Raw genomic sequence first — 23,260 nt, forward strand, 5'->3', positions numbered from 1 at the left:
CCAGCAACAATTTTTAGTGCTTAGACCGATGTGATCCTTGGGTTCCAAGGTTCCTATAACTACTTATAGGGGCAATGAAGCTCCTCATAAAATGCATACTGCAAGAGAACCTTTTACCTTGAAAGAAGCAAGAGATATGCATCCTAAGGAGAGAGCCACAGAGAGAACTCCAACTAGTGTTCCTAGTGGGGGTCATGAGACCAGAGATATCCTAGTACGAAAGCCAGGAGTAGTGAGAATGCTTGCAAAAACATGATATATGTGAACATTTTAGGTAGCTAAGCATGTTTCCAAAAAGTACAATGGATCAAGAGATCCATATGCACATGTTTCACTCTTCAAATAGGTTTTGAGAGCTAAACAAGTGGTGGATTTCCACACTCAATACAAAGGATTTGGGTTGACATTGGAAGGAATAGCTTGACATGGTTCTATCTTTTGAAAGGAGAAAAATTTCCAAACATAGAGCAACTTGTGTACAACTTTGCTAAGGAATTCTCTAAAAGGGGAATCAAGCATAACATTGTGCCAAAAAACTATGCTTTCAAACAAAAAAAGAATGAGAAAGTGAAGGAAGCATTGCTTCTCTTTAGATAGTACAAAGAAAGGCGTCCTATGAGAGAGTTACCACAAGATGAGAGGTTATCAATTCTCTTCATATAGGGTTTGAGGAATGAAACTCTCAAGAAGGACCTGCATTTGAAAGCATGCACAATGTTTGAGCAAGTAACTAGAGAAACTCTATATCTAGTAGACAATTGTAAGGCTTATGGTTGTGAGGAAAGATGTAGACAATGCTACCAGTAGTGCCTCTTCTATGATGAGTGAATCTATGAAGAAGAAAAATGTTCAAACTTTAACCATGCCGAGCATTGATGAATTGGCCGATGAAGTGACTAGGAGGACAAATCAAGGCAATAGACAAAACCTAAATGTAAGACAACAATCCACAAGGAGGTGTGACACTTGTGAACGGGATCAATCCACCCCATAGTGTAACACTCAGCCAAGTCTAACAATTGAAAACATGCAATGTGTCTTAAATTGAGAAAAAGTGGACCAAAACATGAAACAAGTGAGTCTTTTTATAACAAGAACTATGTGAAGGAAAGGCCATATGGACCTCCGGGGGTACAACCATTGCCAACACCACTAAGATATCGAATAGGCCCTAACAACACATCCCAATGAGGAGACAAGCCTCAATGAGTGTTGGGCCAGCAACCCTCTTTACCTCAAGAAAATCCAACGATTGTGAGATACACCTAGCCTATAGAAACACTTGCAAGCCAAAGAATGTTGCCACTGAGTTCATACTATGAAGACCCAATCAAAGCTTACGAGAGAGGACCTGATAGTATTTCTTATGTTGACAAAGTTCATCCTTTTTGGGATAGTGAAAATGATGTTGTAGAACCATTATATGTTACTCAACCAAGAAAAAATGTTATACAATGGACGAGAATACGCTCATCAAACCAAAACTATAAACCTTGAGGTTATCCTCCTAGGTTAGGTTAGCAAATGGGGGCTCCACAAGTATTCCAAAATGTAGGTTAGTTCTATGAATGTGGACGTGATCATTGGGCTGGGAGTTGTCCACACAAGGTTAAATGTAAAAAAATATTTTGGGTTCTGTGATGGATGTACAGTTGATCATGTTCTTTTGGACTCTTAAAAAATTGCTAATAATAGTGGAAAAGCAACAATGAATATCATTGGGATTTTGCCATGCTTCAGTGGATCAAAAATTGACCCTACAATTCCAGAAAATGTTGGCTCAAGAAGCTTCCAAAAACACACCCTTTGAGGATGAACACAAACTGCTCATTCAAACAAAATTCAAGAGCTTATTAGTGAGGACTCAAAGAAAATCATGGAAGTAAAAAATGAGACAAAATGAAATAAAAAAGGCTAAAAGAGGAAAATGCATTAGAAATGCAATTGGAAGGAGCCAAAGAGCAACTAAAACATGAAAATGAAAACAAAGAGCAAAAAAAAAAGAGAGCAGTGTCCTCGAAGATATCATCGGGAGGTTCAATCTTGGTGGACAAAGTTATAGAATCCTTAGAGGCTCTATTACAAGCTTATATGGCTAGACTAAAAACGAATCACACATTGAAACATAGATGATTGACATATCCACATTTCGAGATTGAGAATCAGAGACTACAAATGTGTAAAAGGCTCATAGAGACAACTAGCTTTAATTGAGCTAGAAAAACAAAACATCCCCAAACAAGAAGTATTAATCCACAAAAGGGACGGGGAAATTAAGAACAAATGAGACAAAACAAATGATCACATGAGACTAGAGACATAAACACCATTGGGAAATAGGACAGTGTCTAATACCACAGATGAGTCAAAATCACAAGTGATGATGCCAATTCTTGAAGTGGATGAGCCATGGCCACAAGACTTATGGGAAACAATAAGGAATAAGAAGCATATTAGTGTAAATTTTAAGTTTGCACTATCACTGAGCTCAACATGGATCAACGTTTTATCTAAAGACTTAAAATCTCTATAAGGGGACATAGGAATTGAAGCATCTGCAAAGAGTAAACCTGAAACATGGAAGACTTTTCCATCTTTCGTAAGATAAAATGAAACAAAATCAAAGTTCAAGGTAGTTCCCTCACAATGGAAGCCAATTGCAAAGATGATGGACACTACAAGAGGTTGTGTGCTCTTGTGACGCTTTTAGCGACGGAAATACACTGGGTTTGTATAACCACCGACGTCGATAAGAGCGTCAGTATGAGCATCAAGACGGAAACGTCGCTATACGCATCGCTATGGTAGTAGCTATAAGCGTTACTATATAGCGACGGCTATAGAGACGGCTATAGCGACGCTGCAAGGCCATCAATAGCGACGTTGTAGAGCCTAATATAGCGACAGTCATAGCGACGCCCGAGATGAAAAACATTTGGTGGCAGGGCATTGAATGCCCTACCACCCATCAACCATATTGAATGTTTCATTTGTCTATTTACCTTTGAAAGAAAGTGCAAAGGTAAATATAGATCCAAAATAGTCACCCACAAGACAATATAATCATTAACTCCATCATCCATAGTAAGTATTGTTTGCAAAATAAAGATACAAAAATGACAAGCGTGAATTGATGAAAGTAAATCAATGACAATTGTACACATAGGCAAAATCACTTGATTGTTAATCATTGCAAATGTAATAGTTACAAACCATTGTCATTATTTAAAAAATATACATGGTTTTCAAAAAGACGTATAAAAGTCGTCTCATGATACATAATGTATGAAAAAAAGAAACTAATGCGATCTAGCTATCGCTAAGCTGACGTCGTCTAATCAGACGTCTCATCGCGTCGAAGCGCCGTATCTGTCAAATTCTGCAAATAAAAACAATAAGATAGCTTTTTGTAAGTATAAACATATAGCGACGTTTATAAAACAATACAATAATTAGAAAAGAATAAAACCTAATACTAACCATGCTGCTACGAGAACTCAGGATGTCTATAAGGGCGTTTAAGCCCTTCCTGCCTGTGTACTCACGCTCGTACGGTGTGGGATCACGTCCTATAAATGACCACTATCAAAACATACAAAGAATCCATTATGTTAGAATTTCAAATCTCATAAAGCCTAAACCATCAAACATAGATGCGAAAACACTTACAAAATCGGCCTCAAATGATGCCCACCCGCCGCTCCCCAAGTGGTGCGAGCTCCCTGCCTCTACTCGCGCTCTGGCTACCTCATTTTGTTGCTTCCACTTGTCGGGATTCTCGCGCGCTTCTTTCTTTGCATGCTTCCAATCTTCTTTGGCCAGCCAATCTGGTCTGCTCCACCCATGCTTGATTGCTTTTTGCACTTCGGAACCCTTATTGCTTGCAGTATTCGTGCATTCGAACCTTCATCACATCTTCATTGAAGCGGTCATTTCGTGTTGGAACGGGAAACTCGTCATGAAGCATGCTGATGACTCTGCCTTTTAATTCATTCGTTACTTCACTCCAGGTGTTTAGTATGTAGTATCTAAACACCTGAGAGCAAAGAACGCGCATGCGCGAAATCACCTTCTTGCCTTCATCATCCAAGATGATGCCGCCGCTGAACTCGACGGAGTAAGGCAAGCCCTCTCGCCACTAACGCGTGAACCTGGGTGTCTCGGCAGGGGTCTCTAGCGACGTGTCAACGGGGGTACGGAAGCCAGGTGTCTCCACTGGAGTCTGAGCCGCGAAGCGAGGAGTGTCCGCACTGGAGTGACTCCTGGAAGAATGGTAGTCAGCCACGCAAAACTTGGTGTCGATGGCCATGCTGTGGCTGGTGTCGAGATGGGCAAAGAAGGGGAGGGTAAAGAGCCTCGTCAAACACGAGGCGATGTCGAAGAATCGGTGGCGCCACCCCCAGAACAACCGCCACCGCCACCACTAGAGCATTGGTGCCTAGACGAGTGTGAAGATCGTCTCGTCGACACCGAAGCTTCCGAGCGCGCTGAGGACTCCGAAATAGAGGGAGATGCGGATGGAGTAGGAACGCGCTATGGTGCGCCAGAGCAATGACGCTCCACATACCACTGTCTCTGCTGGGGTGACAAAGAAGAAAGAAACTCCTCATCATCCATACCTGCATTAAACACACGAACATTTAAACTTAATATTGAATGAATGGAGTAGAAAACATGGACAAGTAGATAGATAGAGAAAGAGAGAGAGAGAGAGAGAGAGAGAGAGAGAGAGAGGGAGAGAGAGAGAGAGAGGGAGAGAGAGAGAGAGAGAGAGAGAGAGAGAGAGAGAGAGAGAGAGAGAGAGAGAGAGAGAGAGAGAGAGAGGAGGAGGTGCTCGTCGTATCTGCTTATGAGAACATACCTAGAGCATAGGTACCTGGAGTGGACGCAAAGACCATTAAATAGAATGACGCAAATACTTAAAGAGCCAGAGTTTTTACAAAACGGAGAATCGTACAAGAACTTGAATGTGCTTGTAGCTTTGGAATGTTCAAAGGCTAGCAGCAACAGAAAGCGTTCTTCTTCTATTCAACTTGAGTGATGGAAGAGGCAAGTGCATAACTCTGAATTTACAAAACGGAGCAAAATTGTTCAAATACAATATTTATGGCTTTAAGAGATATCTCTCTCATCCTCGCATAGCTCATCATAACTTCCTATATCTATATAGAGCTCTCCATTTAAACAGATGTCCTCTGTTTCATTTTGTAGATCCTTTGCATGCACCCCATAGAGAGTAGCAGCTTGATGTTCGTCTGGCACCACCTCCACGCTTCTGACTGAGAATCTTCTCTGATCTCCTCCATTGATGCCGTTGTGATTGGCACATGGTAGCCTTCATACGTCCGTGCACTACGAGGGGCTACCTCTATGTTTGATGCAGACTTTGTAGGATGAAATATCACCTGCCAGAGCCACATAACTTACATGAGAGCTTCCAAGCACATAAATTCTAAAATGGGATGTTAACTATTTACATACTTACTTGTTCACAATGCACGGGTAGTACAAAAGTGTCTCTTAGGTCAGTCCATTTCTTAGTTGAATCCACCTCAAGAAAACCAGACTCTCCTCTACGCACAGTAGCGTTGCGACCCTCCATGATTATCTTGAACCATGGCACGTCGAACAAGTCGATAAAAAATGCTCTATAATCGATCCTCAAAATCTCTTGTAGCGTGCCGAAGTAAGTGAGTTCCACCACCACAGGATCTGCATCAGAGGACCATCGTTGACTAGACTGTTCAAATTTTGCCATGATTCCACAATCTTGAGTAAAACGTTTTTTGTCGATCCGTTCCACCCTAAAATGTCGACCTTCACACCATGCTGCTGTGTATGACTTATACTACAACCAACAAAGATTATGAGTGGCAATTCAAACATCTAGAAAGTTACTAGTCGTACATTGCAAACTTACCTTGGTCGCGCAACCCCTAGAGTACTCCCACTCTTCCTCAGTCACTTCTTCACCGCATTGTTGTGCGCTTTTCAATTGGTTGTGCAACCATCTTAAGCTCATGAATGTTGGTAGGCTCTCCAGACCCATCATATAGTGCATCAGTGGTCGTCTTCCCCGTCTCCACTCGATTCTTGCCCTTTCTCGCTCTTGCTTTGCATCCTCATATTGTGAAATCCACTTCTGCATGACTGGATTGTGAAGCATGCAGAATTGGTTGATTTTAGCCTCTAGATCTTCTGTCATCTTCTTCTCAACACCGAGATTGCACATGACAATTCCAGATATCCGCTCATCATCTATGGTTCACCATAGCGTGTCCCGGGCTTTATCAAAAACGTCTAGCCACTCTCCAATGTACACTAGGGACTCTGATACCAGCCAACCTTCTGTCATGCTACCCTCCGGACGTTCCTTCTAACGCACATATCCCTTGAGCGTTTTCATGAAACGTTCTAAAAAGAACATCCATCTGGAATGCGCTATGCCAGCTATTTCCACCTCATCAACTATGTGAACAAGAAGATGCACCTGAACGGCTAGCATGGTAGTAGGAAAATGTTTCTCAAACATGCACACAACCTCGGCAGCGTTTAGTTTGGCGAATGGTATGGAGTCTACGTTGATCTCCTTTTGTGAGATCCATTGCACCAACTTCACAAGTTTGTAGATTGTGTTACGGACGTGAAGAGACAAACATATCTCAATGGAAACCGGTCAAATAAACTGCAAAACACGTGCAGCAATGATATTAAAGTCTACACACAAATTTTTTACACAGTTCCCGCTGTGATATACTCCACTATGAACATACCTGATACGTTTTATGCCAGTCGTGTGACTTCAAACCGGTAAGCTTTCCTTCTTTAGTAAAACACGTCCGGAGTGAGTGCATTACGCCAGTGGGACATTAGGACATTAGGACAAGCATGGATTGAATTGTAATCCATCCCCAAGTTTCGAAAAATCTTTTTTGCTTCCTCTCAGGAATCTGGCATCACATTATCAGCTGGTAGCATGTGCTCTTTGAGCAATCTACACAACATAAAAATACGGTACAATTGTGTAAAAATCTATCAGATCATTATACATTTAGAGTTTTATTAAAGTAAACTAATTATAATAGATCACCTGAAAAGCGTTGTGACGCTAGTGTCACTCCATCCAAACTTTGTCTGCATGTTGAGAAGAACTAGGAGCGCTTTCAATCTAGACACACGTGCTCCATGATAAAATGGCGTATCGGCTTCACTTTTCATATCATCATAGACAAGCCTTTCTGAATCCATGATCGTCTCTATCATTTCATCAATCTCGGGTTCAAACATTGCCTCGTTGGGAATGTGGTCTGCATGATCATCCCCCGAGCTGTCAGAGGATACATCTTGTGGCCTCACATATGCTACTTGACCAAAGTGCCTGCGAACACGTCTATTGGGTTGCAAGATTCCTGCATGTTGGCCAGTGTCAGAGTCCGATGAGTTATACTTGGCAACAACTCGTTCTATAATAGATGGATCGTACTCGCCAAATTCGCGAACGTGCTGCAAAGAAACGCGTCTTGTCCATCGCACATCATGCTTGCAATGGTTACAAGGACATAAGATCCTCGTTGAGAGATAGGTGTTTTGGTTGGACGGCCCCACATCCTCGTCAGTACTCATAATGAGGGTAAAAACCTTATAACCTAGACAACAAATGTAATTTTCTATTGGCATCCTCTATCATTTATCTCTCTCTCTCTTTCTCTCTCTCTCTCTCTCTCTCTCTCTCTCTCTCTCTCTCTCTCTCTCTCTCTCTCTCTCTCTCTCTCTCTCTCTCTTTCTTCACATTGTAAACTACCTCACATTCTCTAGTCATGTCCAATCCCCGCACACCTCAGTCTAGAGGTGCACAGAGATCAGAACCACCGGGTTATAATCTCGTCTTTATTGTTCAATGCCTATATTTGTGGGTACAAGAAATCTACACACCCACGTCTACATGATACTGCATGTGGTGGACAAAACCCCTTTGCCTCTTCTCTAGCTGTAGCATTTCACAGCATCTTAACAGCTTTTCACAGTAGATCTTTGTTTGTAGCATGCAGGTACGCCATTCTTGCAATGTAGCTGATGTGGGCTCAAGGCACTTAATTCTTACTCTAGCTTTGACAGGATGTGGTGTGTGTGTGTGACCCTTGGAATCGTCATCTTGCATCACTAATTTTTGTGTAGACTCAATTTGCTCTTCCATTAGCTGAACATGACGGCTTATTGTATGGTAGTAGCAGTCGAACATGCAGGTGGAATTGCTGGTCCGCATGGACTGTCGAGGCTGTGAGCGCAGGAAATTTTCTCGCCATTTCTTCTAACCTTATCTTAAACGATAAAAAGAAAAAAATGGTATAACCTTTCTATCACCCAAGTGTGGTAGATTTGTTATGCCAATTCCCTCTTCAATAACAGGTAAATAACCTAAATCTAATCTAATATAACGTAAATAAACCTAAATCTAATCTAATATAACGTAATCTAAATCTAACGTAAATAAACCTAAATCTAATCAAACGTAAATCTAACTAAAAATAAACCTAAATCTAATCTAATTTAACTTAAATAAACCTGAATCTAATTTAACGTAAGTCTACATCTAACCTAATCTTTAAAGTCTTTTGGGATAGTTTCCTACGACGTTAAAACTCTCTTCTTCTTGTGTGTGTGCGTGTGTGTGTGTGTGTGTGTGGATGTGTGTGTGCCAATAAAAAGAGAAAAATGGTATAACCTTTCTATCACCCAAGTGTGGTAGATTGGTTTTGCCATTTTCCCTCTTCAATAATAGGTAAATAACCTAAATCTAATATATTATAACATAATTAAACCTAAATTAATAAACCTAAATCTAATCTAATTTAACTTAAATAAACCTAAATCTAATTTAACGTAAGTCTACATCTAACCTAATCTTTAACGTTTTTTGGGATAGTTTCCTACGACATTAAAACTCTCTTCTTCTTGTGTGTGTGTGTGTGTGATAATAAAAAGAGAAAAATGGCATAACCTTTCTATCACCCAAGTGTGGTACATTGGTTATGCCATTTTCCTCTTGAATAACAGGTCTTGAGTTCAACTCCTCGTCGACTAGATTTTTAGGTCTCTTTAATTAGTTTCCTACGATGTTAAATTAAACTCTCTTCTTCTCGGGTGTGTGTGTGGGTGCGTGTGCAGGCCAATAAAAAAAGGAGAAAAATGGTATAACTTTTCTATCACCGAAGTGTGATAGATTGGTTATGCCATTTGCCTTATGAATAACAGGTCTTGAGTTCAACTCCTGTCGACTAGATCTTTAAGGTCTCTTGGGATAGTTTCCTACAATGTTAAAACTCTCTTCTTCTTCTTCTTCTTGTTCTCTCTCTCTCTCTCTCTCTCTCTCTCTCTGTCTCTCTCTGTCTCTCTCTTTTCCTCTCTCAATGTGTGTGTGCATTCTTTGTTTATGCATGTGTGTGTGCGTTTTTGGTTTATGCATGCTCTCTCTCTCTCTTCCTCTCTCAATGTGTGTGTGCGTTTTTTGTTTATGCTTGTGCTCTCTCTCTCTCTCTCTTGTTCTATCTCTCTCTCTCTCTCTCTCTCTCTCTCTCTCTCTCTCTCTCTCTCTCTCTCTCTCTCTCTCAAAAACACAATGTGTGTGTGTGTGTGTGCGTGTGTGTGTGTGTGTGTGTGAGAGAGAGAGAGAGAGAGAGAGAGAGGGAGAGAGAAAAAGGGGAGAGGACTATGAGAGTGAGGAGTGGGAAGGAGCATACTTGGCTCTCCTTCCTCTCCTCGTGTGTGTGTGTGTGGAGAAGAAAGAGAGAGGGAGAGTGTTACCTTGCTTGCTTGAGCGAACGTTGAAAACTCAGATCTGAGATCTGAGTTTTCGGACGCTCTCGGTTATTTTTTTAAGCCCTAGCGGCGTCGCTGTAGGCGTCTCTATGTTACTTGTAACATAGCGACGCCTATAGAGACGTCGTGCTTTTTCATGTTTGAGCGTCGCACTACGAGCGTCGCTACTATTAAGCACGTCTTGTAGTGGGATACCAAAAGCCTACAAGAACTGATGTCAACTCCTACACAATGCATGATAAATCTCTTCAAGTTGTTATGGATTAGACCACATCTATGGGGTGAAGTGGGTAGGAATTTAGAGAAGATGGGATTGAAAATTCGTCTTCAAGACATTCTCTTAGACGGTCAAACGGGCAGAACAACACAAAACAAACCAAAGGTGAAACCAATACTTGTGAAACAAGATGAAACAGGTAGAACAACATAAACAAACCAAAGGTGAAACAGGTAAAATGACACAAAACAAACCAAAGGTGAAACCAATACCCATGAATAAGATAGGTGATTTTTGTGAAGGAGAAAAAGAGAATACCACCTTACCAGTGGAATACAAAGAAATCAAACCAATTTCTATACTTGATAGTGGTGGTTGAGTGACAATTTCCACTAAAGAGATATGGGATAAATGGGGAAGACCAGCTCTCAAGAAAACAAGAATGAAATTACAACTTGCAGATGGTTACGATGAGAGACCAATAGGTATGTTGGAATAGATTATAGTATCTCTTGTGGGATAGAGTATAGTCATACCTTTGTAATAGTATATTTTGGCAAGAGCAACAACTTTGATGTCATTTTAAGGAAACCCTTTATGCATCAACTTAAAATGGTACAAGATTGGGGCTATGACAACATCTACTTGAGGAACAAAGAGATTACTATGAGGATCAATGTAAAGGACCATAGCTACAGAGATATCAGTCAATATCTTGTACAAGAATTTGACTCAGCAACGCTCAATGAACAAGAGATACCTACATGGTTACAAACTAAAGCGCATCTTTGGATGTGTGGAGCTTCTAAGTGTGAGATCTTGGTGAGAGAAGATTGCAGAGACTAGTAGAAGACAAAGATTATATTTGAAAACCATTTCTCAAGAAATGGTTCAAACCTTTTGGCTAAAATCATATACTAGCTACTCTAGACATACGTGTGAATGAGTTAACCCCAACGAGATTTTGTGACGAAGAGGGATATGGTATAATACCCATCCAAATGGTGAGTGTTATCATGGAATCAAGGTTAGAGATCAAGGACCTAGATACACTAGAAACGGTTGAGTGTAAACACATAGCTGAGGAGATTTCTATCAAAGACCTGAGTGACAAAAAAGAGGAAGAATTCCAAGATTCACAAGATGATGAACTTCCAAAGATCTATGCACAGGATGACATATTTGATAGCTCTAAAAAAAAAACAAAACCAAAATAAAAAGAGGCAATCTTCTATGATCCCCCAAACCAGAAATCCAAAAGACAAGAAAGGTATCATGCAAAAAAAAAAGAGAAAACAAAGGAAAACCTATGCTTCTTATGAGGAATAAAACGCACTATCTGTTGCTTATAGGAGCAACAGATTGTGTCAAAGACAAAATCACATGGGGATACATGAAACTTGCTTCAACAAAGACAAATCCAAAGAAACTAAGCAAGGAAAAAATCAAAGATACAATTGAGACGTTATCAAGAATGACAAAAACTAAGTGTAAATGGGAATATGAAAAATTGAAGCAAACCTTGAAGGAGGGTTGGACAATCAAGATGTAAAGTAAAGGGAGCTTAGATTGATCAATTCGACACACCTTCTCACTATAAGAGATATACGATACATGATTGAAAGATCACGATTCAGTAATCGATGCGGGATTTTAAAGAACCAAGGACATCTTATGATGGACCTGAGAAAGCCAAGCGCATAGACTTAACTGAATCTGGAGAGGAACTAAAGTCGGCGTACATTGTCATTGACCTCATAAAGGAGAAAGAGCAAGAATATAGAGATGTGTTTTCATGGTGATACAAAGACCTTAAGGGTGTTGATCCATATATTTGTCAACACACGATACCCCATAAGAGTGATGCAAAGGCTTGCAGACAACGTCATTATACATATAATGAAACTTTTGCAAAGAAGATCACGGAGGATATAAACAAGCTTAAAGTGGCAGAGTTTATCTATGAGATTGAACACATGCATTGCATTTTACCAATTGTGGTAGTACCCAAGAAAAATGGGATATTGCAAAGTGAATCTCAAATAGTTAAACATAGCTACTGTAAGAGAAAATTTCCCCAGCCTATTATATATCATGTGATAGAATGAGTTGCATAAAAGGAAGCTTATAACTTTCTTGATGGATTTTCAAGCTATAACCAGATTCCCATAAAGCTAGAGGATCAACATAAGACAACCTTTGTTACAGAATGGGACATATTTTCTTACAAAGTAATTATGTCACTTGGCTTAACCAATGCACCATACACATTCCAAAGGCTAATGAATCATGGTTTTAAGGAATATCTAAGATAATTATTAGAGATTTACATGAATGAATCATGCGTGCATTCTCTCTTGAGAAATGAGCACATAGAACACTTGAAAAAGATCTTTGAGAAGTGTAAAACATATCATATCCGCTTAAATCCAAAGAAACGTGTCTTCATAGTAAGAGAAGGAGAAATTCTACGGCACACTATGTCCAAGAACAAAATTTCTATGAATCTTGAGAAGATTGAAGTAATTGTTGCTCTACCAAGGCGCACAAAAGTTAGGGAGGTATAAGACTTTATAGGCAATTGCAGATATCATTGTCGATTCATCTATATATATGCCATTATTGCGAAACCTCTCTGAGTGGATTGATTAATGTGAGAAAGTATTCGAGACATTGAAGCAAGGATTATTTTTTTGATCCAATTTTAAAAGCTCTTGATTGGACATAGATTTTCCATGTCCACATTGATGCATCAGCTTATGCTATAGGATGCATAAGCTTATGCTATACAATGCATTCTAGCACAACTTGGAGAAAACAACATGTATTTTCCTATATGTTACTCCAATGGGAAGTTGAATAGTGTGGAGAAGAACTACATGACCATGGAAAGAGAAGGGTTAGTAATGATTTATGTGGTAAAGAAGTTTAGACACTACCTTCACAAACAAATTTGTAGTCTTTGTGGATCATAAGACACTATTTTACTTGATGAACAAACCATGCAATACAAGCTGTATTGTTAGATGGTTCATTATATTGCTTGAGTTTGATTTCAAAGTGGTGGTGGTGAAGAAAGGAACAACACATCAAAGGGATGATCATTATCAAGATTGACTCATGAAGAAGCAGCTATTGGGATAGATGATGACTTGCATGACTCATACCTTTTGAGATGGTACCAAGGTGGAGGAAACAGGTTATAGCTTTTCTCACCATTGGATCATTACAAATTGAAAGTCAACCATCCATCATTAAGGAGACTAGAAAACTTTTGATATTAGTTGGAAGGCTATATAATTAGGAAATGGATGGAATATTAAGGCTATGTATAGAGCCAGACGAGTGATACATGTATTTGATCTAGGCTCATGTACAAACAACAATGATCCACAATGGGAAAGCACAAACATACGAAAGACTGAGAAGACTAGATGTATATTGATCTCAAATGAAAAAAATTGTTTCTGAATACATTAGTCACTGTGACATTTGTGCAACTAAGGCACCTATAGAACGTTCAATATTGTTCAAGATCACGGTAGCACCTAAATAGAGCTCATACATTTTGGATTACCTCATGAAGGGAACCTTGTTAGAGGGTTTGAGCAAAGCAAGGAATTACATGTTGATTGAAAATGATTTCTAAAAGAGAGGAAAGGATGATCAACTATAGATGTGTACCACAGAAGGTGAATACATTCCAATTCTCGAGAAAGCTCATGCTGGACAAGCAGGTGGATATTTTTCTACTAATAAAATTGCAAAAGCAATTCTTGTTGCGGACATTTGGTGGTCTATCTTGTTCATGGATGTTTAAGGTTATGTAAAGAGATGTGATGATTGCCAGCAAACAAAGGTACCTATGTGGAGAGATGAGATGCCTCTACAACCAATGGTGGAGGCTAGAGAATTTGCCAAATGGCGTGTAAAATTTATATTGCCTCCATGCTCAGTACATCATAGTGGCCACATACTATTTGACTGGATGGGTCAAAGCAAAGGCAGCACAAAAGAATGATGCTAAATTGATAGCACAATTCTTGTGTGGGAATATATTTACAAGATATGCACTACCGATTGCGGGATGAGAATGAAGGGACCTTTTGATCGGAGCTTTGGAGAGAGGCTTTTTTAGATTTTTTGCTCAGGTAAGTAATTACAAAAAATGCTAGCTTCGCTCCAAAATCAATTTTTGGAGCAAGGTTTTTTCTTGATCCCTCTCTCTTATACAAATATATATGTATGTATATATATATATATATCTATTATATATATACATATATTTCATGTATATTTTATGGAGATTTGTTACCGAAGTCGTCTTTCTCTCCTATCTCAATTCCAAAAATGTGAATTGCAAACCATCAGATGCTTACATCAAGATGCAAGTAGCCAAGATTGACAAAAGTTAGGGTTATCCAGAGCTTGGCTTAGATGGTAGTGCATTTAGTCTTCTATACTCTTGATCATTTGGATTTCTACCTTCACAATTTCTTACACAAAGGATGAAGTTACCTCCTTCCAGGACACCATCTCGTGGTAGTCCGTGCATTTTCTCAGTGACTATTGCATTACACTGTACGTTCAACATCGGCTTGATCATTGACAGCCGTAGAGTCCTTGGGAGATCCATTCACTCCAACCATCATTCGGCGGTTGCGTACTCAAGAGGAAGTGATGACTTGTGGTTTTCTATGGACACACCTATGCACTCATCAAAGGAGTGAACACAAGATATGGCCATGCCATCTTGGGTAGCCAACTCAGATGTCTCCATAGTTTGCTTCATCAAATCATCTCTCGTTCTTCCTCTTTCTAAATTGATGTCCACCAGTCTCTGTGCTATAGTAACCTTATCAATCTCATACCTCAGATTACTTTGCATCTTCTCCCCATTCGTTCTTATTCTTTCAACCTCATGCTGCATCAAAGAAATCTTGTATTCTTATGCATTTTGGATGTCAGTCATGATATTTTTCAAGATAGCTTCTTGCATCATTTCATTCTTTTGCATCTCAAGCTTGGATACAAAGTTTCGTGAGACATTATCCATGCTGTCATTAAGCACTTCAATAATAGGTGTCGTTATAGTTTCTGCTTTCTTTGGAGTCAAACCCTAAGACTCGAGCCTACGGATGACTCATGTTTGCACAGAGATGAAGCACTTTCATCAACAATGGAAAGGACAATGCTAGCTAGCTAAGGAACCATGATGTGGAACCATCAAGCAACTCCATGTAGTTGTGCAAGCCATCTGCTATTAAAAACCTACAAAGTTTCCTACTGTATAGACATCATGGTGCAAAACTTTTGGAAGTCCACAAAGCTATCGTCATCCGTGTCCACAGCATTAATCATGTGACCACACTCTTCCATAGTGAATGCCTCCTTGAGGCGACTTAGAACATTGTGCACCTCCTCTACAAAAATCTTCCCAGCTGCATCCGTGTCAAAAACAAGAATTAAATCTTTCTACAAATCCTCTATTCTTGTCGCAAAAGCTGCAGCATTCAATAAGATAAACTCTTGTAGGACAATGAACCCAATATCACCATCTATGTCCACCTCCTTCACCATGAGCACAAGCTCGTCATCGCTTGACCGGTTGTCACCCACCAAAAATCGTAGCACGGCACCAAGCTTTGAAGTAAAAATCTTATCATCATGATTAGTATCAAACCACATGATTAAAGTTTCTTCGAGTTTTTTGTGCCGATCAAATGACGTTAGTTTCGGGACTGCACATGGGCTCTCTCACCTTTCCATGTGTCTTCTTGCATGACAATGATCTCTTCCATGGAAAAGACTTGCTGAGCTTGAATAACCATAGTTTCATGGAATCTTGTCAAATGGTTGTGAGGGAGATTTGCAGTCGCCGTGTCGTTGTCCCTTTTGCTGCACGCACCCTCGCTTGTTCAACATCACCATACTCAAATCTCTCTTCCTCATCAACGCTAGGTTTCTCCTCTTACGATGCTAGACTTTTCCTTCGTAGCTTGTCTCTCCTTTGAAAGGAAGCAAGAAGGTGTCCGGGCTTGATGTTGAGCTTGCACATGGCCGGGTAGTTGGGACTGAAGCCGTTGGTGTCCAGGTAGCAATAAACGCTTGACATCTTGTCGTTGACACTGGCTAACATCTTGTAGATTGTGGCAGTACTGTGTCGTGAAGGAAAAGGGCATGGTGTGGCAGGAGTACTCCTTGGTGCCAGTGGGGCTGACCAGATCTAGGCTTAGGATGGTGAGTGGCTGGGCCATGATGATGGCGTCATAGAAGAGCTCCATGGCCTTGCTAGGCGTGCTGGTGCCCAGCCTGTTGGTAACAAAGGAGGTGAGGTGCTGCAGGGAAACCGAGCAGGTGCAATCATTGGGATCCTTGTCGGTACACATTTTCAGGTTCGTGGCCATGGCAATGTCCATGTTGGATGTGGAGGCGACTTCCAGTGTGCTCAGCATGCTGGGCAGCTTGCTGATGGACATGGGAAGCAGGTCAGAGATGGGCTTGGGCAGGAAGGACCTGGAGCTGTGGAGAGACGCGACCCTAGCAACTCGGGCTCAGTGACTGTGATTGCATTGCCAGGATGCATATCACTGAAGCGGGTGAAGAAGAGCTCTAGGGTGGTCACGGCTTCCGCCGTATGCCTGTAACGCTCTCTCTCTCTCTCTCTCTCTCTCTCATGAGAGAGAGAGAGAGAGAGGGAGAGGAGGGAGCCTTCAGGGCTAGAAAAATACATTGTGCCTACTAACGGAGAAAAATAAAGGCAAACTAAATTCTACCCGTTATTAGGTCAAAATTCGAAGCGCTTGCTAGTAGTTACACTAAAACCTGTGTGATTTTCTTCAATGCGCCAAGCTCAAAATCTAACCAAGATTTTATGATTTTAGCCTGTTAAAGTACATCGTACCCTAGTTTTTTCCTCACATCCATTTGAAAAGATTCCATAGAACTATCGTCAACACCCTCTTTCTCTCTCTTTCTATCTCTCTCTCTCTCTCACATGTACATGTGGGCGCTAGCGGCCACATGTACATGAGAGAGAGAGAGAGGGGGGGGGGGGGGGGGGGGGGGGGGGGAGGAGCCTTGAGGGCTAGAAAAATACATTTTTCCTAATCGAAGAAATTAAGGGCAAACTTGAAATCCTAACGGTTTTTAGGTCAAAATTTGAAGCTTTTGCCGGTATTGACACTAAAACTTGTGTAAATTAATCTATTGTCTTCTAGGCAAGCTCAAAATCTAAGAGGGATTTTATGATTTTAGCCGGTTAAAATACACCATACCCCGGTTTTTTTCTAACAATGGGAGGGTAATACCATGGGGGGAGAGAGAGAGAGAGAGAGAGAGAGAGAGAGAGAGAGAAGGGGGAGCGAGGAATATATATATATATATATAAAGTCTCCTCAATCTTGAAAAATTAAAACTCCTTTCAAAACATCTAGAGTGCATAAGGGAAGGGTGAGCTTAGGAAATGAAAAGACCATTGAGTTGGAAAGTCAAAAGTCTTTTTGTGACAATAGAAATAGAGATGGTGGAATGCACCAAATACATTTGCGTTTTTCTTCTTAATTTTCTTTCCTCTAGCGTGTTCAAACCATTAGAGCCATCAAGAAAGCCTTTTTTTTTGAGCCGTTAGGAAAGGTTTTTATATCCTAATATATACAATGTATACATACATACATACATACATACATACATATATATATATATATATATATATATATATATATATATATATATATATATATATATATATATATATATATATATATAGAGAGAGAGAGAGAGAGAGAGAGAGAGAGAGAGAGATTAATATAAAAAGCTCTCTCCAAAAAGCTCGCTCCAAAACCTAATTTTGGAGCAAAGGAAGCCTTTTCTTTAAAATTGCTGGGTTGAGCAAAACTCTAAACAAATATTTCTCCAAAGCTCCCTCCAAAAGCTGTCTTCATACCTCAACTTGATTGATAATTAGCGATAGAAGACTCACATTATAAATGAAGTGATAGAATTCCTGCTAGATGAACTCATGGTAGTTCATCGCAAATCAGCATCTTATTACCCTCAAGCTAATGGACAGGCTGAGAGCACAAACAAAATCTTATGCATGGTGCTCATGAAGACAATAAATAGGTCAAGAGCACATTGGGACCAAAAGTTCCATTCAACTTTATGAGCTTATAAAGTAGCATATAAAACTCAATTGGAACAATGCCTTTTAACATGGTGTTTGTTCTTAATTCCATATTGCTAGTAGATTTCTTGATTCCCATGATTATAGTAGCCAAAAACCCTAGAAAAGACACATGAAGGAGTTTCATGATCAACATGTTATCACTAAGGAGTTCAAAATGAGAGACTATGTGTTGGTCTACACCTTGAAACAACACTCCAAGAAACTAAAGCAAGGTAATGGTCTATTTGTGATTCATGACATCGCATCAAGTGGAGCCATAAAACTTGCTACATTAAAGGGAGAATAGATTCTCAATTGGATTAGTGATTGTAGGTTGAAGAAGTATCACTTACCACTAACCATCAAAATAGTGGAGAATATTCACAAAGCAAATTAAAGGAAGAAAAAATATTTGGATAATAAAGAAAAGGCTAAGGATGAAATTACTTTGCGGATTTTAAAGCTCAATGAACACTAAAACAATTTGCAAGTTATGCCTCAACCAATAATTGCACCTCCTCAAATTGAACAAATTTAGATAGAGCGTAATTGGCTTGGAGGCCAGTATGGATGTACACATCAATATATAACTTCTAGAGAGATAAACCAAGCAAGCACTCTGTGGACACATGAGCTAGAGCTTATGTCGTCAAATATTCGACATCCATGAAGATTACATATGTACCACTATTGACAAATTAGATAGAGCTAAAGGTTGCAAATCAAGGGAAGATTTTCAACCTAGGCAAAGTTAAAATATTCAATAAATATCGATGGCCATCAATGCCCACTATCATTACAACAGTCATCCTAGGTGTCCCTTGGATGTGGACATACAAAGCAATTTTCAATTGGTAAGAGGATGCATTAAAGTTCATACTTGGCAATAACTCTTACGTCACTCACTACAGCAAAGAGTGATCATTAGTGGGAAGTACATACAATTGTTGTAGATCCCTAGAAGGAGATGACACCTACACATATACGACATTCAAACAATCTATCAACAACCGAACAGGTATGGGTGAAAAAGTCAATTATGGCCAACAAACCTAAGAAAATATGGATACCCAAGGTAGCAATTGACAAAGCAAAACCCACAACAAAACAATACTTCTATCTAAAAATCAAAATCCACTACAAGACCACCCAAGTATCAATGGATCCATTCCAAAGAAACCTCAAACCCAACCCCAACCATTGAGAATAACTTGGCAATGGAGACTGAAACTACCAACTTGACAACAACTAGCTCAGTAGTCTCCACCAACCAGAACAACCAAGTACAAGTGGGTACCAAAGAAGCCAAAGACAATGGAAATCATGACACAAGTACTTCAACACCCACAATCAAAGAAAGAGCATGACATCTCCAAGAACTTTTATTCGGACAACATAGTATAGATGGAGCCTTGATAGCAAAGACCACTAAACAAACAGTTTAGTACCCACATTTTGTACAACATATTGTTACCCTTTGCATTTCTTCCATTGGCATAATAGTTTCACATTGCATGGACTTGCATAGACATAGCCTTAATGCCCATGCACACTGCATAATCTTTTGTCCTAGACAAATCAAAATGGGAAGGGGAGAGTAGCAGCATATGGCTACTGCAAGATGATAGGAATTCATGTTTACAATGTATAAAGTGTGTATTGTTTCTTAATTTAATCTTTTTCTAGATTTTTATTTGTTTTTATTTGATTTTTACCTCTTATCAAGCTTAATAATGAGCCATATTGACAAATTTCAACAATCATGATGCCTAGATTGAGAGTATGTATATATAAGTGTAAGGATAATTGACTAATTTTTTGCCAAATAATAGTAAAGTTCATTATTTTTCTTTAATTCTTAGCTATTACGGATCAAACATTGATAAAACTACCCAAGAGAGTCAAAATCAAGTTTTGAAAGCAAACGTCGAATCAAAGAGCAAGAGCTTCAAGCATGGAAAGTTTCCAAAGAATTGGTGAAAATCAAATTTTTGGCCAACTTACGGATGGTCGAATTTGCATAATCAAGGGCAAACAACAACATGTTTTCCAAATAACGAGCCGTTTGAGCCTCAAGTGATGTGAAGGGATAATCAAGGTAAAGAAGGTAAGAATACACTTGGTGTTCCCATTAAGCCATCCAAGTAGGGCAAAACAGGCCTTATTTGCATTTGCTAGTGTTAGAGAGAGAGAGAGAGAGAGAGAGAGAGAGAGAGAGAGAGAGAGAGAGAGAGAGAGAGAGAGAGAGAGAGAGAGAGAGAGAGAGAGCTAAAGCTTCCTTGTGACATAGAGTGTATACCAATGGTTTGCCTGCTACAAGCACTTGGGGATACTTTTCTTCACCGGATTCAATAAGTATGGTATAGATACCTCCCTTGACATGTCTGTTTGAGTGGCATAACACAAAAAACACCACACAGTTCACACAAATCAAAATCATACCAAATATTTTGCAAACAATTCAAGGCTAGGAGAGGGATCAAAAAATGCCCCAAACTCAAAAAGATTTGGGAAAAACCCTTAACAAGTCAAGTGCTTCAAGGCTCCATCATCAAAGTTAAATTTGATTGTGGAACATGTATTGCAATCCATGTTTCCTAGCACTCAAACTTAGAAAGAACTCTCTAGGAGATTTCCATAACCAATGCCAACACACTACTAAAAAATAGTAATAAAGAGTGTTGCAGAGTGGATCACAATCCATGACTCCTACAATCTTAGAATTGGACCAAAAGTTTCCAACAGATAGATCATAGTCTTGGGAGATCATCCTTCAACACTATAAGAGGTTGTGTGCACTTGTGACGCTGCTAGAAACGAAAATACATTGGGTTTTTATAATCCCTGACGTCGCTAAGATCGTCACTAATAGCGTCGATACGGGAACGTTTCTATATGTGTCACTATAGATGTCACTATATAGTGACGTCTATAGCGACGTTTACAGGCCACCTATAGTGACATTCATAGCGATGTTGCAGAGCTTTATATAGCGACGCTTATAGCAACGCCCGAGAGATTTTTCTTTTGGTGGCAGGATCAACCATATTGAATGTTTCAAATATATAGTAAACCTAAATGAATCCAAGATAAGCCTAGATTCACCTTTGAAAGAAAGTGCAAGCTTAGATATAGACCCAGAGTAGTCACCCACAAGAAAATATAACCATTAACTCCATCATCCATAGTATTGTTTGCAGAATAAAGATACAAAACTGACAAAGTAAATTGATGAAAGTAAATCAATGAAAATTATAAACATCATAGGCAAAATCCCTTGATTGTTAAACTTTGCAAATGTAATAGTTACAACACCATTGTCATTATTGAAAAAATATACATGGTTTTCCAATAGTTACAAAAAGACGTATAAACATCATCTCATGATACATTTGCTATGACAAAAGGAAACTAATGCTATCTAGCTACGACTACACTGACGTCATCTAATCAGACGTCTCATCGCGTCCAAGCGACGTATTTGTCCGATTCTGCAAAAAAAAACAATAGGACAACTTTTTGTAAGTATAAACATATAATTTATAAAACAATACAACAAATAGAAAAGAGTAAATCCGAATACTAACCATGCCACCGCGAGAACTCAAAATGTCCATCAGGGCGTTTAAGCCCTTCTTGCCTGCGTACTCGCGCTCGTACGGTGTGGGGTCACATCCTGTCTCATCGACCATTGTCAACATACAAAGAATCCACTATGTTAGAATTTAAAAACCCCTAAACCCTAAACTATCATACCTAAAGAGCAATGCAAAAACATTTACAAAATCGGCCTCAAATGATGCCCACCCGTCGCTCCCCAAGTGGTGCGAGCTCCCTGCCTCTCCTCGCACTTTGGCTGCCTCCTTTTGTTGCTTCCACTTGTCGGGATTCTCGCGTGCTGCTTTCTTTGCATTCTTCTAATCTTCTTTGGCCAGCCAATCTAGCCTGTTCCACCCATGATTAATTGATTTTTGCACTTCGAAACGCTTGTGCTTGCAATATTCGCGCATTCGAACCTTCATCAGGTCTTCATTCAAGCGGTCATCCTGTGTTAAAACGGGGAACTCGTCATGTAGTATACTGATGACTCTGTCTTTTAAATCAGTTGGTACTTCATTCTAGGTGTTTAGTATGTAGTGTATAAACCCCTGAGAGCAAAGACCACGCATGCACAAGATCACCTTCTTGCCTTCATCATCCAAGATGATGTCGCCGCTGAAGTCGATGGAGTAAGGCAAGCCCTCTCGCTGGTGACGCATGAACCTGGGTGTCCCGATAGGGGTCTCTAGCAACGTGTCGATGGGGGTACGGACGTCAGGTGTCTCCACTGGATTCTAGGCCCCAAAGCGAGGAGTGTTGATTGAAGTGACTCCTGGAGGAGTAGCTAGTGGTGTGTAGCTTCTAGGAATAGTTGTCACAATATTTATGGCTTTAATAGGTCTCTCTCTCATCCTCGCAAAGCTCAGCATAACTTCCTATATCTATATAGAGCTCTCTGTTTAACCATATGTCCCTCCGTTTCATTTTGTAGATCCTCTTCATGCACCCCATAGAAAGTAGCAGCTTGATGCTCGTCTGGCAGCACCTCAGCGGCTTCTGACTCAGCATCTTCTCCGATCTCCTCCATTGATGCCACTGTGATTGGCACATGGTAGCCTTCATACCTCCGTGCACTACGAGGGGCTACGTCTGTGACGTACCACTAGTTTGATGTAGACTTTGTAGGATGAAATATCACCTGCTAGAGGCACATAACTTACATGAGAGCTTCCAAGCACATAGCTTCTAAAATTGGATGTTAACTATTTACATACTTACTTGTTCAGAATGCTCGGATAGTACAAAAGCATCTCTTAGGTTAGTCTATTTATTAGTTGAATCCACCTCAAGAAAACCGGACTCTCCTCTACACACAGTAGCGTTAGACCCTCCATGATTATCTTGAACCATTGCACGTCGAACAAGTCGTCAAAAAATCCTCTATAATCGATCCTCAAAATCACTTGTAGCGTGCCAAAATAAGTGAGTGCTGCCACCACAGGATCTGCATCAGAGGACCG

General features: G+C 39.9%; 2 pseudogenes; both read right to left on the bottom strand.

Moving 5' to 3' along the window:
- Positions 1–15,316: 15,316 nt before the first annotated feature.
- LOC147428088 (putative calcium-binding protein CML31) lies at positions 15,317–15,864 on the bottom strand (annotated as a pseudogene).
- Positions 15,865–16,004: 140 nt separating this feature from the next.
- Positions 16,005–16,766, bottom strand: LOC147428089 (BURP domain-containing protein 3-like; annotated as a pseudogene).
- Between the last annotated feature and the right edge of the window lie 6,494 nt (positions 16,767–23,260).

Source organism: Adiantum capillus-veneris, chromosome 23 (genome assembly GCF_014529385.1).
Source record: "Adiantum capillus-veneris isolate H3 chromosome 23, ASM1452938v2, whole genome shotgun sequence".
NCBI lineage: Eukaryota > Viridiplantae > Streptophyta > Polypodiopsida > Polypodiales > Pteridaceae > Adiantum > Adiantum capillus-veneris.